This window comes from Lytechinus variegatus, chromosome 2 (assembly GCF_018143015.1).
Source record: "Lytechinus variegatus isolate NC3 chromosome 2, Lvar_3.0, whole genome shotgun sequence".
In the NCBI taxonomy this organism is placed as follows: Eukaryota; Metazoa; Echinodermata; class Echinoidea; order Temnopleuroida; family Toxopneustidae; genus Lytechinus; species Lytechinus variegatus.
The window spans coordinates 56,428,555-56,445,864 of record NC_054741.1 but is presented as its reverse complement, the minus strand read 5'-3'; the positions used below and the strand labels follow the sequence as shown (position 1 = coordinate 56,445,864).

The 17,310-nt window shown below is 38.1% G+C and overlaps 1 pseudogene; it reads right to left on the bottom strand.

The window, feature by feature from the left end:
- Positions 1-5,447: 5,447 nt before the first annotated feature.
- Positions 5,448-7,956, bottom strand: LOC121406870 (annotated as a pseudogene).
- Positions 7,957-17,310: the final 9,354 nt, after the last annotated feature.

The window sequence follows — 17,310 nt, the reverse complement described above, 5'->3', positions numbered from 1 at the left end:
CTTTTATGTACAGCTAGACTGCCTATTTACACTGAAAGCCAAACAGTTCATTGATGAAATATATTTAAACAACTGATTCATAGCAGACTTCTCTTTTAATATATATAGATAGAAGATTCAGTTAAGTTAAGCATCTTGGGTTGAACTGGAGGAAGAACTTCAATAATCATAACAGAGTGAAAACCAAATCTAACCATATAAAATGGAAAAATGTATTAGAACCCGGTGTATTCAGTAAGCAGTCAAGAGGCAATTATTGTGATATAGAAATGTTATCAGTATTGGGTCAGAAATAAATATGTAAGTACATTGCACATGCAACATACAATGTACATTAGACTGCAGTTGTTTGTACTTAATTAATCAAAGGTTGCTCAATCATAAATATAAGTACAGCAAGATGTCGAAAAGAAGAAAGGGGGGTGAAAATGAAGTAGACAGAAACAGTGGTGGGAAAAATGAGTTAGACAGACAGTGAGGAAAATGAGAGACAGACAATGGGAAAAATGAGATGGGGTTAAAACAGACCCACACGGGGAAAATGAATGAGAGAGACAGACAATGGGAAAAATGAGAGGGGGGTTAAAAAGAGACACACTCGGGGAAAATGAATGAGAGAGACAGACAATGGGAAAAAATGGGGGGGGGGGGGGGTTAAAAGAGACCCACACGGGGAAAATGAATGAGAGAGACAGACAGTGGGGAAAAATGAGAGTGTGGGGGTTGAAAGAGACCCACACAGGGAAAATGAATGAGAGAGACAGACAATGGGAAAAATGAGAGGGGGGGGGTTAAAAGAGACCCACACGGGAAAATGAATGAGAGAGACAAACAATGGGAAAAATGAGTGGGGGGGTTAAAAAGAGACCCACACGGGGAAAATGAATGAGACAGACAGTGGGAAAAAATGAGAGGGGGTTAAAAGAGACCCACACGGGGAAATGAATGAGAGAGACAGACAGTGGGAAAAATGAGAGTGTGGGGGTTGAAAGAGACCCACAGGGAAAATGAATGAGAGAGACAGACAATGGGAAAAATAAGAGGGGGGGGGGGGGGTTAAAAGAGACCCACACGGGGAAAATGAGTGAGAGAGACAGACAGTGGGAAATGAGAGGGGGGGGGGGTTAAAAGAGACCCACACGGGGAAAATGAATGAGAGAGACAGCTAGTGGGAAAAATGAGAGTGTGGGGGTTGAAAGAGACCCACACAGGGAAAATGAATGAGAGAGACAGACAGTGGGAAAAATGAGGGGGGGTTAAAAGAGACCCACACGGGGAAAATGAGAATGAGAGACAGACAATGGGAAAAATGAGAGGGGGGTTAAAGAGACCCACACGGGGAAAATGAATGAGAGAGACAGACAATGGGAAAAATGAGAGGGGGGGTTAAAAGAGACCCACACGGGGAAAATGAGTGACAGAGACAGACAGTGGGAAAATGAGAGGGGGGGTTAAAAGAGACCCACACGGGGAAATATGAATGAGAGAGACAGACAATGGGAAAAATGAGAGGGGGGTTAAAAGAGACCCACACGGGGAAAATGAATGAGAGAGACAGACAATGGGAAAAATGAGAGGGGGGTTAAAAGAGACCCACACGGGAAAATGAGTGACAGAGACAGACAGTGGGAAAATGAGAGGGGGGGGGGTTAAAAGAGACCCACACGGGGAAAATGAATGAGAGAGACAGACAGTGGGAAAAATGAGAGGGGGGGGGGGGTAAAAGAGACCACACGGGGAAAATGGATGAGAGAGACAGACAGTGGGAAAAATGAGAGGGGGGGGGGGGTTAAAAGAGACCCACACGGGGAAAATGAATGAGAGAGACAGACAATGGGAAAAATGAGAGGGGGGGGGGTTAAAAGAGACCCACACGGGGAAATGAGTGAGAGAGACAGACAGTGGGAAAATGAGAGGGGGGGGGGTTTAAAAGAGACCCACACGGGGAAAATGAATGAGAGAGACAGACAGTGGGAAAAATGAGAGTGTGGGGGTTGAAAGAGACCCACACAGGGAAAATGAATGAGAGAGACAGACAGTGGGAAAAATGAGAGGGGGGTTAAAAGAGACCCACACGGGGAAAATGAATGAGAGAGACAGACAATGGGAAAAATGAGAGGGGGGTTAAAAGAGACCACACGGGGAAAATGAATGAGAGAGACAGACAATGGGAAAAATGAGAGGGGGGGTTAAAGAGACCCACACGGGGAAAATTAATGAGAGAGACAAACAATGGGAAAATGAGAGGGGGGTTAAAAGGACCCACACGGGGGAAATGAAGAGAGACAAACAGTGGGAAAATGAGAGGGGGTAAAAGAGACCCACACGGGGAAAATGAATGAGAGAGACAAACAGTGGGAAAAATGAGAGGGGGGTGGGTTAAAAGAGACACACACGGGGAAAATGAATGAGAGAGAAAGACAATGGGAAAAATGAGAGGGGGGGGGGTTAAAAGAGACCCACACGGGGAAAATTAATGAGAGAGACAAACAGTGGGAAAATGAGAGGGGGGGGTAAAAGAGACCCACACGGGGAAAATGAATGAGAGAGACAAACAGTGGGAAAAATGAGAGGGGGGTGGGTTAAAAGAGACACACACGGGGAAAATGAATGAGAGAGAAAAACAGTGGGAAAAATGAGAGGGGGGTTAAAAGAGACCTATACGGGGAAAATGGATGAGAGAGACAGACAGTGGGAAAAATGAGAGGGGGGGGGGGGGGTTAAAGAGAACAACACGGGGAAAATGAATGAGAGAGACAAACAATGGGAAAAATGAGAGGGGGGGGGGTAAAAGAGACCCACACGGGAAAATGAATGAGAGAGACAGACAGTGGGAAAAATGAGAGTGTGGGGGTTAAAAGAGACCCACACGGGGAAAATGATTGCAACTGCTCAGATAAAATCGGAATTAAGCCTATGCTGATCCGGGCGCCTATCCTTAAATCAATACATGCTTTGGCCACAACGCACACATTTATCATCGTTAGCTTTTTTATATTGCATAATATCATTTCATCTTGCAAGGACAACACCGTCTTGTTACCAGAATGAATTAATTTCATTTTCGGAAATACGAACCTTTAATTAATTTTCGGATAAACGAACCTTATTTCGTTTTCGGACTAACGAACTTTCGGATTAACGAACCTTATTTCGTTTTCGGAATAACGAAACTTCGGAACGAACCTTATTTTGTTTTCGGATTAACGAACCTTCGGAACAACGAACCTTATTTCGTTTTCGGAATAACTCCACAAATGTTCGGATTAACGAACCCTTTTTCGTTTTCGGATTAACGAGCATCGAGGTATAGGCAATTAACGTGTTTCGGAATTACGAACCTTCGTAATAAAGAACCTTTGGAATTACGAACCTTCAGAATCACGAAGTGTAACCGCCGATTGCGTTACGTTGTTTACGTTTGTTTCAGCACCACATGCTGCATGCACCCAGCGCATGAGTACGTACGACCGTACCCAGTTTTCACTCCCCAAAAAGACATTATTGTTCATTATGTTATATCATAATTATGTTATGTTATATTACATAAGAAACGTTTTCTTTCGTAATTTTATGAAAAATAATTTGCTCAGGGCCCGTGTCTTCATTGTTCCTGGTGCTCGCATTGTCTGTTTAACGAAATATATAATCCTATTATACTAAAACCTCCCGTTTTCAAGCCAATATACACCAAATATATTTCCTCGCACTTCGAGTTATTGTTCTATGTACAATAGTATGCTTCTTTTTCATGACTACTTAAAGTGATGGCCCCATTTTAAGGTCTTTAATAAAAACATTTCCCTCCGTGCTTACGTTCACAGTAATGGATTGGTAAAATATGTCTGCTCTCCATGAATTTCTAGAATCGGCCCTTAAAATGTCCCTTTTTCTGATCTGAATATAAAAAAATTTCAGCTCGCGATTCGCGCTCACATCATTTGGTTAATGAACTACGTATGGTATTCGGGATTCCTACAAACAAGCCTTAAAATGCCCCACTTCAGGTCTGAATTTCCTAAATTTTCAGCTCGCTCTTCGCGCTCGCAAGATTTGATTAGTGACATGGGTATGTTAGTCATGATTGCAAGTGCTTTATGTGCATGTTAAGGTGTAATTCTAACAAAATCAGCAAGCGCTTATTGGCACTCGCATTAGATGAATATGTTGAGATGTGTATACTCTTAATGGATTCCTAAAATATTGTCCTTAAAATTCCTGTTTGGGGGTCAATGTTTACACAAAATTTCAGCTCGCGCTTCGCGCTCGCGTTATTTAGTGAGACAGGTACGTATCATGACTACAAAAGATTGATTATAATGTCCCTTTTTAGGTCTGAATATCAAAAATTTTAAGCTTGCGCTTCGCGCTCGCATTATTTGACCAGTGTGATACATATCCGTTTAATGGCACTGTCCTAAAAATGTCTCTATTAGATCAGTTTACCTGGCAACTGGGCGCGCTTCGCGCGCTCTCTAAGTGACTCAACATTTTTGCTGGTGCCCCCCCCCCCCCAATGTCGTGACCCACGGTACGCCACTGACCGTACCATACCCGGTCGATGGTACGGTCGGCACGATTGCATGCACGCTTTGTATTTCACTGACCGAGAGAGGTAAAAGGGACTGGAACGAACTTCGAAGCTGTACTCAGTGCTGCAAAAAGGAATGCAAAAAAGTTACGAATTTAAAAAAAAATAATAAATAATGCGACCAAAATACCACAAACAAATCCCCTCATGACAATCTGCGAACATAAATTGATAACCATGTTTAGAAAAAAAATCCAGCTTGATTAAGTGGAAAACCAAGGAGAAAAGCGCCGTCAAACAAACGGAAGTACACACAAGATTAGCCAAATTATAGTAAGGATACCACCCATGTGATTACATAGCATCAGGAAAAAAAAACTCTTTCTTGCGTTGTACATGGGGCTACTTAAAAAATATGTCAAAGTTTTCAGTCTGTACATGAGTATATTGACATCTCATTGTTGTCAGTATCGAGAAATGAAGAACAGCTTAAGTACTGATTACTGATAATTTCTATGTTTGATTCAGGAAAGTTGGAGAACTCAACATGTCCGGGGGGAGGGGGGCGCAGTCAAACATACTCCTGTACACACGCGTGACCAAAGAATTTCCAAATACCCCCTAAACGAAATTTTCTCTGTGTGCAAAATAACCCCCTAACAAGTTTTTCGCGGGCTTTATTTACACATTTTGGCCCCTAAAGAAGTTGTCGCAAAATATGACCTCGGGGAAAAGCTTGGGGAAAAAAAACACATCCTAAACACGTTTGGCTAGTCTTTAAAAATGAGGCTTTGGGGAAAAACATACCCATAATACGTTTGACCCCGCGATTGACGATTGACCAGTCTTTCAAAACCACCATTTTTCTTGAAAATTACAGTATGCGATCATATTTTATTATTACGTATTTCTTGCGGTTTCATCCATTATTTTATGTGATTATAATATAGAGATTATCAGGAGTGCAGAAGGCAATTTCTCCTGATCGGTACTGCTGGAGATAATACCAACGTCTCCCAGGCTTCTCAATCTTGTACTCGCCAATGAGGTTATGAATGTGTTCCAGCTCGTCTGTGTACTCATCGATGCTCACCAAACATTCATCGTCCTTCACTGTGGCTATAAGGATTGTATTGCTTTGTGACACTGCAGCGTATAGGTAAGTATTACTTGTTTTTTTTAATGTTTCCATTACATCACCTTCTTTGTCTACCAATCGAACAGTATTACCCATTCTAATGATTAGTGAATCATTGTAAGAAGTGATTTGCCAAGGATCATATCCTTGACATGGTATCTCCTTGATTGCCTTCCCACCCGCAGATGAGAACACATGGATCTTCTTGGCTTTCGAGTAGCTAACATAGATCAGATCATCACTATCAACAGTGAGGTCAGAAACCCACCTTCATCTTTATTCAAAGTCTTAAACATCACATTCAACTTTGTGTAGTCTTGTGAGTACAGTGCTACAGTGTTTGACATATCAATTACAACACATCGACCATCAGAGAAGAACCCTAATGCACTAATCTTAACATCCTTCAGGACTGTCTGCTGGAGACGGCCATACGCAGAGAAGATATTCACGCCACCATCCTTACATCCTACAGCCATTCTACCATCTGGTGTGTTTATCATTACATTCATGCTATTTTTAGTAGGCAAAGCAATGCTCTTTACAACTACACTAACAATTTTACCAAGATCTAACTCGTCCTTTCCGATATTTCTCTCAAAACTGGATCTTTTCGCCTCCCCGCTAGCTTTATTCGGCTGCTGGTTATCAGGATTTTCCTGATTTAAGGCCTCTTGAAGGTCTTCACATAAAGTGTCATACACAGCCAAAGTATCCATGTCCACTGGTGCATTTCCCCTATTGGTTACCATCTCAGCAATGGTCGTCAACTGATTGATGCGCTGCTGAGCTGATTTCTTCATTTCTCCTAGGGCTTCCTCTACTCTTTCAGTCTTTCCCTTGACTTCACCAAGTAGGATTTCTCTCTTCTCTGTCAACTGCTGAACTGCTTCATCATATGCTTTGACGATGTCATGTGCGCAATGCTTCATAGCATCATCCACACACTTCTTCTCTTTATCGATGAGATCGATGTAATTCTGAAAGCTAGATTGTTTCTTCTCCACCTTGGATTTAAGCTCGTCGATGGTCTTCGTGTGATGACTTTCATAAGCAGCTGACTCGATGACCTGGTGTCCTTGGTCTTTATGTTCCATAACAGCACACCTGAAGCATGTGAATCTCTTGCAATTAGAACAGAAACATTCTTCGTCTTCTTTCGGATGCTTCCTGCATTTCCGGTATCTACGTATTGATACCTTTCCTGATGAGATCTCACTCATGGCTATGATCTCATGATCAACAAAGTTTTTCCACTGAGAGTGCATATTGTGGCAAGTAGTACATAGATAGTTGCCACAGTCTTGGCAGTAGACAACAGCTTTGTGCTTATCCTCGGAATCACAATTCGTGCAAATTTGATGGTGATTTTTCACGTCCTCTATAAGATTCCTGAAAGCTAGGCTTGCCGGTAGTTGGCCGACATCCTGATTTGGGACCTGGGTATCGGCTCTGCAGACAGGGCATCGGATCATCTGATCATCACCACGGGATTCCAAGAGCTTTTCCAGACAGACCTTGCAGTAGGTGTGGCAACATGACAGGATCTTGGGATCAGTGAAGGTAGTCAGACATACAGGACACTCCAGACTCTGAGCAATCGTGTCTTTTATTCCTCAGCATGACCTGAACTCTACATAATCACAAAACAAAATAAAACAATTAATTCATGAGAAGGGAAAACAATGACCTTCTTTCCTCTCTGGAGCGTACCTCACGATTTGGAAAAGAACAGAAGAAGGGTATGACAGTATACATTTCTTGATTTATTCATTCTTTAGAAGGAAATTAGAATTGGTATAGTGTCGAAAATCTGTTCATCTGGTGGTCGATTGGATCGAGGTCGATCCATACTTCGGATGCTTCGGGTAAAACATAGGATAATGAAATAGGAGATAGGCATAATGCATGTGATAAAAGCATGTAAATATTTAGTATTAGTAAAATCACAATAAAGTAGGGAATTCTTTGGATACGGTAGATTATTAATAAATTGATTCATAAATGAATTAGGGGGCTTTGGGACAGCATTGTTACATTACTTGTATAATGTTGTTTATCTCAATCAATGATTTATGCTAATTGTTATCAATACATTGTAACATTGGATATTTTTTTGAAATAAAATTAGCTTACTATTATTGATCAATTGGCACTTCAAATAAAACATAGTTTACAATGTAACAGTTACCAATTCCATCTTATGCTTATGTTACATTTATTTATTTATGTATTTATTTATTTATTCATCTTATCTATCTATCTATTCATTCATTCATTTACTCATGTCTTATTGCAAACGATAAAAAATATAAGGAGAAGATACAATTTTGTGATTTTCTTTTAAGAATAGATCTGCATAGGAAATCCAAGGTAACTGACCATGTCCATATTGTTTCAAGTTTTGGTCAAATTATTCGCATAACTTGACTTTTCTAGGTAACGGCGGTATTCATATTTTCATGCTTTTGATCAATAACGTTGTTAAAAAACTAGTCTAAATGGCACAAATTTTCCAGTGAAATATATGGTCTCAAAACAGAATGTAAAACCTACAAACAATAAATGTAAAGTATAATTTATACCGAGTAATGCTGAAATGTTACAAATTTATTGGAAAACCCCAGAACAATACATGTTATAGACAAATGTTGTCCAATTGAAGAATTGATTATTCAAAAAGTCCACTAGCAGTTTCATTCCACTTATTTTTTTTTCACTTCGGGTTGACAAAAAGTTATTGTATTATAATCATATTGTAAGGGAATTTCCTCTCCACTATTTCATCTTGCTAATGTGTGAAAGATATTCCTACACTTTAAACAATACAAGAATATTTCACTCACCTTTGTCTATATCTGTTAATTCCAGAAGTTAATTTCGTTCTATATAAAGGCAAGATTATTGGTCTCAGTCCTTCACCATGTCAACACACAGTTATGCATATCAGAATTATGATCGTGAAAGAATTTTATATGCAGCTGTTTGAGTGACGGGGAATTTCCACCGACCTTTGCTATATAGTCTGGCCTGTTAGCGTAAAAAATGCCCTCCTTGTGGACACGGTGGACAAAAGCATGATTTTTTTCCCAGACCTTTGTTTATGTATAAGAATTAAAAATGGGTGTGCTCTAAAAAAAATCTGGCTGCAGGAACATAGAAAAAAAGGGGGAAATGTCAGAATTTATGAGTTTAGATTGGTCTGATATATAGACTAGCCCTAGTGCAAAACTCCATAGCAATGCATTATTTTGCATAGGTTTAGTTCTTGAATTCAGACCCTTTTAACAGATTTTCTGTTTGTCCTCACATCTCAATGCACCGAATAGCTGAATGCAGATGCTAAACAAGCCGAAGGGTGACGGTGGAGGGGAGTTGATGTTGGTGTGTATGTACATATTTGGGTCTTGGGGTAAAATGTGCAGTACATAATTTTTGCATGTGTTCGAAATTGCGTTGCCATGGTAACAGTATATTATGGCAAAATAAGGTAAAAATCTTGTAGTTTGAACTACTTCCTCTGTTTTCATCCGATTCTCATGAAATTTGGCACACACATTGGTCTTGAGGTGTAGATGTCTAAGACACATATTTGTGTGTCTTTCAGAAATCCTGTTGCCATGGTAACATCATATCATATGGTGAAAATTGGAAAAAAAACCTTACAATTCAAATTGCTTCATTAGTTTTTAATCAATTCTCATGAAATTTGGCACACACATTGGCTCTGAAGTAAAGATGTAGACAGAAATTTTATGTGTGTTTCAGAAATTGTGTCGCCATGGTAACAACGTATTATATGGCAAAATTTGGGTAAAAACCTTGCAATTTGAACTACTTGATCAGTTTTGAACCAATTCTCATGAAATAATTATGGCTACCACATTTGCCTTGAGGTAAAGATGTGCAAGAACTTTTTTTTCATTTTGTTAGAGAGTGCATGGCCTCGGTAACAACAAATGCCAAAAAATGGGGGGGGAACTTATTAATTATGGATCAATCTACTTTTCAGTTTTCAGCCTGTGCTCATAAAAGTTGACACAAATATTCATTTTGGGTAAAGATTCATATTCAGTGTTAAAAGGGAATGCATACTTGGTCATAATGTTGTGTGCATGAAAAGGAGAAAATATTATGGTTTTAAAGAAAGTTTTTAGCATTTTAGCCGTTTCTATCACTATTATCATCACGCTGTTGATGAAGTCACGTTTCTATTAAATCCAGAAAGTTATAAATGCTAAAACCGAAAGTTGTATTTTCCATCCATAATCCTTTCAGAAACGTTTTCTTCCAATGGGAGCGAAACGAATGAGTGCTCAGATCATCTCGTATTTCTATATACGAATGTATAAGACATGTAAGAATATCAAAAGTGAATGTTGCTGCAATGCACTCAGGATTCAAATAATTATAAAAACACCATCAGAATGTTAGAGAAGTCTTGACATTGCTTGATTTGTTAATGCTAGGAACTGCGAGGACATTTTATCATCTTCCTGAATGACTTTATCACCTTTCATGGTTGATGAACTAGCCTGAATTGTTGAATTAGACCTTTGAAATGCATCAAAGATTGAAGAAGACTTGGTGTCAATTTCTTGGTAAATCCAAGAGATTGCAAAGACATTCCAACATCTTCCAGACAAGACTACATTACCGTTCATGAGTGATGAACTAGTCTGAAATGCTGGAAAAGGTCTTTGAAGGCATCGTGATCTGGTACTTCTCTTCAATAGGATCAGACACCTTTGCTTTCTGAAACCAGTGTTTTTATAAAGTGTTTGTTGCAGAAAGAGATACACCACAACTGTGTAGTGGGCTTGTAAGTTCAAGAGAGAAGGAGGCTGAGTCAACCTTTTCTAAGTCGGCTAATACTAGTGACCATATATCCCAAAGGAACCACTTATTGGAATAAGAGCATACCATAGACGGCGGAAGCGGGGGGACGAAGGGGGCCTGCCCCCACCTCAAATTTCTGTTGATAACCTTTTTTTTTTGCTTGTCAATTTTGTTTCCTGCGTCGTCCTCTAATTTAGATGGACCCCCTAAATTTTTTTGTGGTCACCCCCCTAAACGTTTTGTTGATGATCTTTTTTTTCACATGTGTCCATCCCGAAATTTCAGGTGGACCCCCCTCCCCTTAATTTTTGGCTTCCGACGCCAATGCCAGATCGTAGCCAGAGATGACAATAAATACACAAGATGGATTACAGAGGCCATTTACATCCAGGAGAACCAGGCACATCATTCTCAGGACGGACACCACTAATGGGATCCGGCAATTTCGGGAATCCCCTTTAGACCCGAAATATCTGAACAATATTTTCATATGGCCATAGAGAGGGATTACTACTGGATCTGTTCAGTCCCATGAGAGAGCAGTACTTTGTCAATGCTGGATTTTATGGGAACTTAATTAGTTGCCCAAGAAACACTGTTAGCACTGTGACTGCAACCAATTTTGAACGTAGTCTGCGTTTGAGCCCCTCTAGCGCGAAAAAATGCTGGAAAAAAAACCTTTTCATATTTTTTGCATTCGAAGAAGATTAGATGAACTACCAAATGATAAAGGCTTGGATGAATGGTGTCATTATTAAGACTTATTTTGGGCGATTTTTTTTCAAATCTCATTAACACACGAGTCTATGGTGTGTGCCCCTCACGGGACTTTCGCGCAACCGATACTGCCCCATCTACGTCGAGCTCGAGTCAACGTTAGTGTGAAGAAGCCTACTGAAACCACAGAAATACAATACACAATTAGTTAACAATTCGATGACTGAAACGAGTAGGCGAAGGCTCACAGGTAAAAAAACCCTAATTGATTGTGAAAAGAGGAAAATTTGTTCGAATTGAATTCTACCAATCAGATGAATCTCTGTACAGATATCAGCTATGTCTTTTAATTGTTACTAAGTTGTCAAGATTTTGCAAGATAAGAGCTCTGGTTCAGTCTGCTTGGGGTATAGCATATAGCAACGTAGCACTGGCAGATAGCTTCTCACGTAGGCCTTTCTGCAGAGCTGAGTAAGATCATACGATAAAATGCCCCCCCCCCTCTCCATCCAGATGCAAGCAGTCCGATAGTTTTAAAAACTAAATTTTTGTTTTTATATTTTGCATAGGAAGATAACAAGAGACACCTTTAAAGAGGCCATACAACACCTCTCCCAGAGGATAACTCATATTTGAACTGGAGGGATTTTTATCCATTTATGAATATAATGATGATAATGATAATGAAAGTAATCCTCAATTATATCATAAATCCTAATATGATTGCCTGACATTTGCCGAAGGTAATATTTACACCTTAGGCCAGAGATTGCATGATCCTACATCAGTCTGTCGCTTTACCAGTGAGCCACCATTATGACTCTCAACTTGCTCTTTGTGTCCAGTGATTCATCTTTGGTGATGAAAACCTTGAAGATCACTTGCAGTGTGTAGTTCTGGTACAGGATCGGAGATGGCAGACCATTTGGTCATTCCTGATCTGATCTCCTTCCATTCACAAAGCCATGGTCCAGTAATCTCACAGACTCTAGGGCTGGTGTCCTTCAAAAAAACTCTCCTCAGGAGAGTTGTTTTCGGCGAAGGCAAGAGGGACTGGGTTTTTCAGGTGAGAATTTATTTGGGACTTGACAGTTAATATTCAGAATGATGATCTACATTCAAATGACAGGTAGGAAGGAATAATTATTTTCACAGCTGTCATGGAATAATATTGAGAAGAATAATATATTCAATTCAATTCAGTATTTATTTCCAATATAGTATAAGACTACCATATTTATTGTCATGATCGTGTACAGTTGAAACCATTTTTCTTTCTTTCATGATTTCTCTCCAGACGTACTAATCAAACCTTTCATGAAGAGTATCCTAATAATTTAAATTATATTCACTCACATCATCATCCAGAGACATGGTGTCTTTGGACAGAATTTTCATCTAAGTAATCTCAAATGCTGATTGAATTGGGAATTTGTCCGCTACAAATTGAAAGTAATAATTCAAGACTTAAAATGTACAATCGGGTTCTTCCAAACTGCAATTCCTCTACACATTTATAATTTGTTTTTTTTCTGACAAATTAAATATATTTGATAAACAGTATGTTTTTCATCAGAATTCTGCTGTTGTATTTCGATTTTATATCACTTTCACTGATTGAAAACTGCTAGATATTGATTATATTGGTGAAATGGGTACCATTGTTTGATCAATGCCTAAAGTTCTTTGTAGTTGAGTTCTTTCCAAAGAGGAACCCCTTCTATCCCCCTCCTTCTCACATTGTGTTTTTTAAATCCTATTTTCTCTCTCCCCCCCTCTCTCTCTCCCTCCCTCTCTCTATATATCATACCCCCACCCTTTTGCTCCCTATATACCCCACCCCTTTTCTTTCTCTCTCTTTCTCTCTCCGTCACCCGTAATTGTGATTTAACTCTTGAACTAACAAAAGACGAAAGCGAAATTCTCATACAATAATTATGTATCAAGAATTAGACTTATGTTTCTGACGACGCAAATAGCATTTACATAATTATGTAGTGTGCAAGGTATATCTACATCTTATTGAAAGATGGAAGAGAGAAAGAGACAAAGTGATAGAGAGAGAGGGGGGGGGGGCAGAGGAAAGAAAACTAGTAGGAATACTTGATAACTAGGAATGTTCAGGAAATGACTGAATGACACAAATGCATATCTAAGTCGATTTTCAGATATTTTCAGGTGCATAACTAACTTTGAGTTTTATTTTTTAATAAGTCAATTTTCTTGACTAATTAATTTCTAGAAAGTGATAAAAACATTTTAAAGATAAATAGACTATCGCAAATGTGGTTTACGGTACACCATGTGAGTGTATATAGAAACAGTGGATAGACGAAGAAAAGAAATGGATAGGCGAGAAAGTGGAAATTTGAGAGTAGAGCACTCTTTCTTGAATGTAGTCCTGAAAAGGACTGTAAACCAGAAGAGATTGATGAGTTGAAAACAGCTTGGGTAGTAGGATGGATGAGGAGATGCTGGCTTGAGTCCGCGAGTAGAGATGATGAATAGAATCAGTAGAGAGACTTTTCAGGACTACATTCAAGAAAATTTACTCTCTCTCAAATTTCCACTTTCTCGCTATCCATTTCTTTTCTTCTATCCACTGTTTCTATAACACTCCACATGGTGTACTGTAAACTATATCTGCGATTGTACATGCCACCATGCAAACCTTCATGAATAGAGTACTCTAAAATACTCATTTTGCTTTCCATTTAAAACAGCAATAGAATCCATTCACCTCTGCAGTAATTTTTTCACTAAATTACTGTAGCATCGTAAACAAAATGGCAAACAATTTATAAATGTTGAGAGTTCGATATATATACATTTATATCTTGCATTCTCTTTTCATGTTAGTACAGTGCGTATCCAAAAAAAACGGGACAGATTTGAAGTCTATAAAATTTTTGTTTGAAATTATGATGTCTATATTTTGGTGCTAATAGGTGCTTTAGGTCTTATCTTTAAATGCAATTTAAAAAAAATTAATTTTGTTCATGCTTGAGCGAACACAGGACGTTTTTGTTGGGGGTTGAAAAAGAGGCTTGCGCCAGAATTGCAGAATTTAAGTAATATGTTGATCTGACTTCTTGCTAATCAGGAGAGTTCCTCTGGACCTTTTCATTATTTGTGCCACAATTTTCGAATTATGCTGTCAAATTTTATTTACAAATTTATTTATTTACTTGAATTATATTGTTTTTTTCATTCAAACTTCTCTTACCTTTGAATTTCCCTTCATAAGTAACTGAGAAAAAAAGATTTTTGGCAACCCCAGCAAGAAGATTTGCATTATTAATTGGAAAAAACTTGTGATTATTCAAATCTTTTTATCATATGAAAAAAAATTATGTTATGTACCTTTAAAAGACACGAATCTATTTTTCAAGAGGTCATTGATTCTTTGATCATGTTAATTGCTTGACAGGAAACACAGGAAGGGATTTATGTCTTTCAATGTAATGGTGTATTGCGTCAATTTTGAAGGAGCTAGATATGGCAGATCGGGTAAAATGTATTAAAAAGTTGTGAGCGAGCAAAGTGAGCATGTAAATATTCCTACTTTTTTATTATAATATCAAATTTTGTGATAGATTTTGACATAATTTTCAGAAAATCATATCATATTTTACTTTCTATCTTTCCTCTTATTTCTTGTCCACTTTTTTCTTTGTCTTCATTTTTTTTTATTGAGGGGGGGGGGGCATCCCGAGCCCCCGCCCATCTGTGTGGCACTGTTCAAAAGGGACCATAACCTTTGTAGCACACAATGAAAGGATTTGAAAAAAATCCACGCTCTCCCATACTTCGGTTGAAAATTGTTTTAGCTTGAAGAAGGAGTATTCAAAGCTTACAGACAGCATATTAAAAAGAAACAACAACAGAACAATTTAAGTAAATAAATAGATCTGAAAATGAATTTTGACCCATGATTTGAAAATTATGGCAAAAATAATGAAAAGGATAAGAGGAAGTCTGCTAATTCATGTAATTAGCAAGAAGTCCGATCATCATATTTATAATTTTTATGCCATTTTGGCGCAAGCCTCCTTTGTAACCCCTGACAAAAACATTCCGTGTTCGCTCAACCATGAACGAACAAATTTGTTTTAATAGCATTTGAAAGATAAGACTTTAGAGCACCTATTAACACCAAAATATAGACATCATAATTTCAAACAAAAATTTTTAGACTTTTCAAATCTGTCCCGTTTTTTTTTATACGCACTGTATAAGGTTTATTGTTGATTATATTCAAGTAATGTGAATTGACAGAAACAGCCATGTGTATGATAGCATAGACAAGAGAGAGTTATCTGCTAAAGATGATGAATTAATTTGGTCTTTCAAACAAGTTAAGATTCTACAATGCTTATGTATGTGAAAGGATACAGGTAAACATATGTACGGATAATAAATCAAAGTTCAATGAACCCTTCATCTTTCAACTATTTTAAGCTCAGGCTGATGATAACATGAATTGAATGGACTCAAATTGAGCAAGCAAGTCACTGAACATTTTCCTCAAAACCTGATGAAAACTAAGGAAGTTGAATTTGAAATTTTATCTGTTTTGTTTATGCATGTCATGATGCAGCAAGTAAGCTGATATTCTCACTTTCTTTTTTTTATATGAATTTTTAATTATTTCATTTCTTATGAGAGTATGGACTATGTCTTTATCTCCCAAAACAAGTCAGTCCGATCACCAATGTGGTTCTTATACATCACATTTGATCCCTAATCATTCTTATTTGTTATTTCTACGAGCTGAAACCAAAAAAAAATGAATCCTGTTTTTTTCATGATAAAAAAGGTAGGGTGGCATTGTCAACCCACTCAATTCATATTCATGATGGCATTCATAACTGTTTCACCGATAGAATGCATAATGTAAAAAGTTGAAAATCTTCATTTCGGATTTTGATGAATTTCTATTGTCTTATACACAAATTATGTAGATGTACTCTTTTACTTATATATATTTTTCAGTTTGGAGAATTTCATCTTGCAAGGACAACACCGTTCTTGTTACCAGAATGAATTAATATCATTTTCGGAAATACGAACCTTTATTTAATTTTCGGATAAACGAACCTTATTTCGTTTTCGGACTAACGAACTTTCGGATTAACGAACCTTATTTCGTTTTCGGAATAACGAAACTTCGGAACAACGAACCTTATTTTGTTTTCGGATTAACGAACCTTCGGAACAACGAACCTTATTTCGTTTTCGGAATAACTCCACAAATGTTCGGATTAACGAACCCTTTTTCGTTTTCGGATTAACGAGCATCGAGGTATAGGCAATTAACGTGTTTCGAAATTACGAACCTTCGTAATAAAGAACCTTTGGAATTACGAACCTTCAGAATCACGAAGTGTAACCGCCGATTGCGTTACGTTGTTTACGTTTGTTTCAGCACCACATGCTGCATGCACCCAGCGCATGAGTACGTACGACCGTACCCAGTTTTGACCCCCAAAAAAGACGTTATTGTTCATTATGTTATATCATAATTATATTATGTTATATTACATAAGAAACGTTTTCTTTCGTAACTTTATGAAAAATAATTTGCTCAGGGCCCGTGTCTTCATTGTTCCTGGTGCTCGCATTGTCTGTTTAACGAAATATATAATCCTATTATACTAAAACCCCCGTTTTCAAGCCAATATACACCAAATATATTTCCTCGCACTTCGAGTTATTCTTTTATGTCCAAAAGTATGCTTCTTTTTCATGACTACTTAAAGTGATGGCCCCATTTTAAGGTTTTAATATAAAAACATTTCCCGTCCGTGCTTACGTTCACAGTAATGGATTGGTAAAATATGTCTGCTCTCCATGAATTTCTAGAATCGGCCCTTAAAATGTCCCTTTTTCTGATCTGAATATAAAAAAATTTCAGCTCGCGATTCGCGCTCACATCATTTGGTTAATGAACTACGTATGGTATTCGTGAATTCCTACAAACAAGCCTTAAAATGCCACACTTCAAGTCTGAATTTCCTAAATTTTCAGCTCGCTCTTCGCGCTCGCAAGATTTAATTAGTGACATGGGTATGTTAGTCATGAT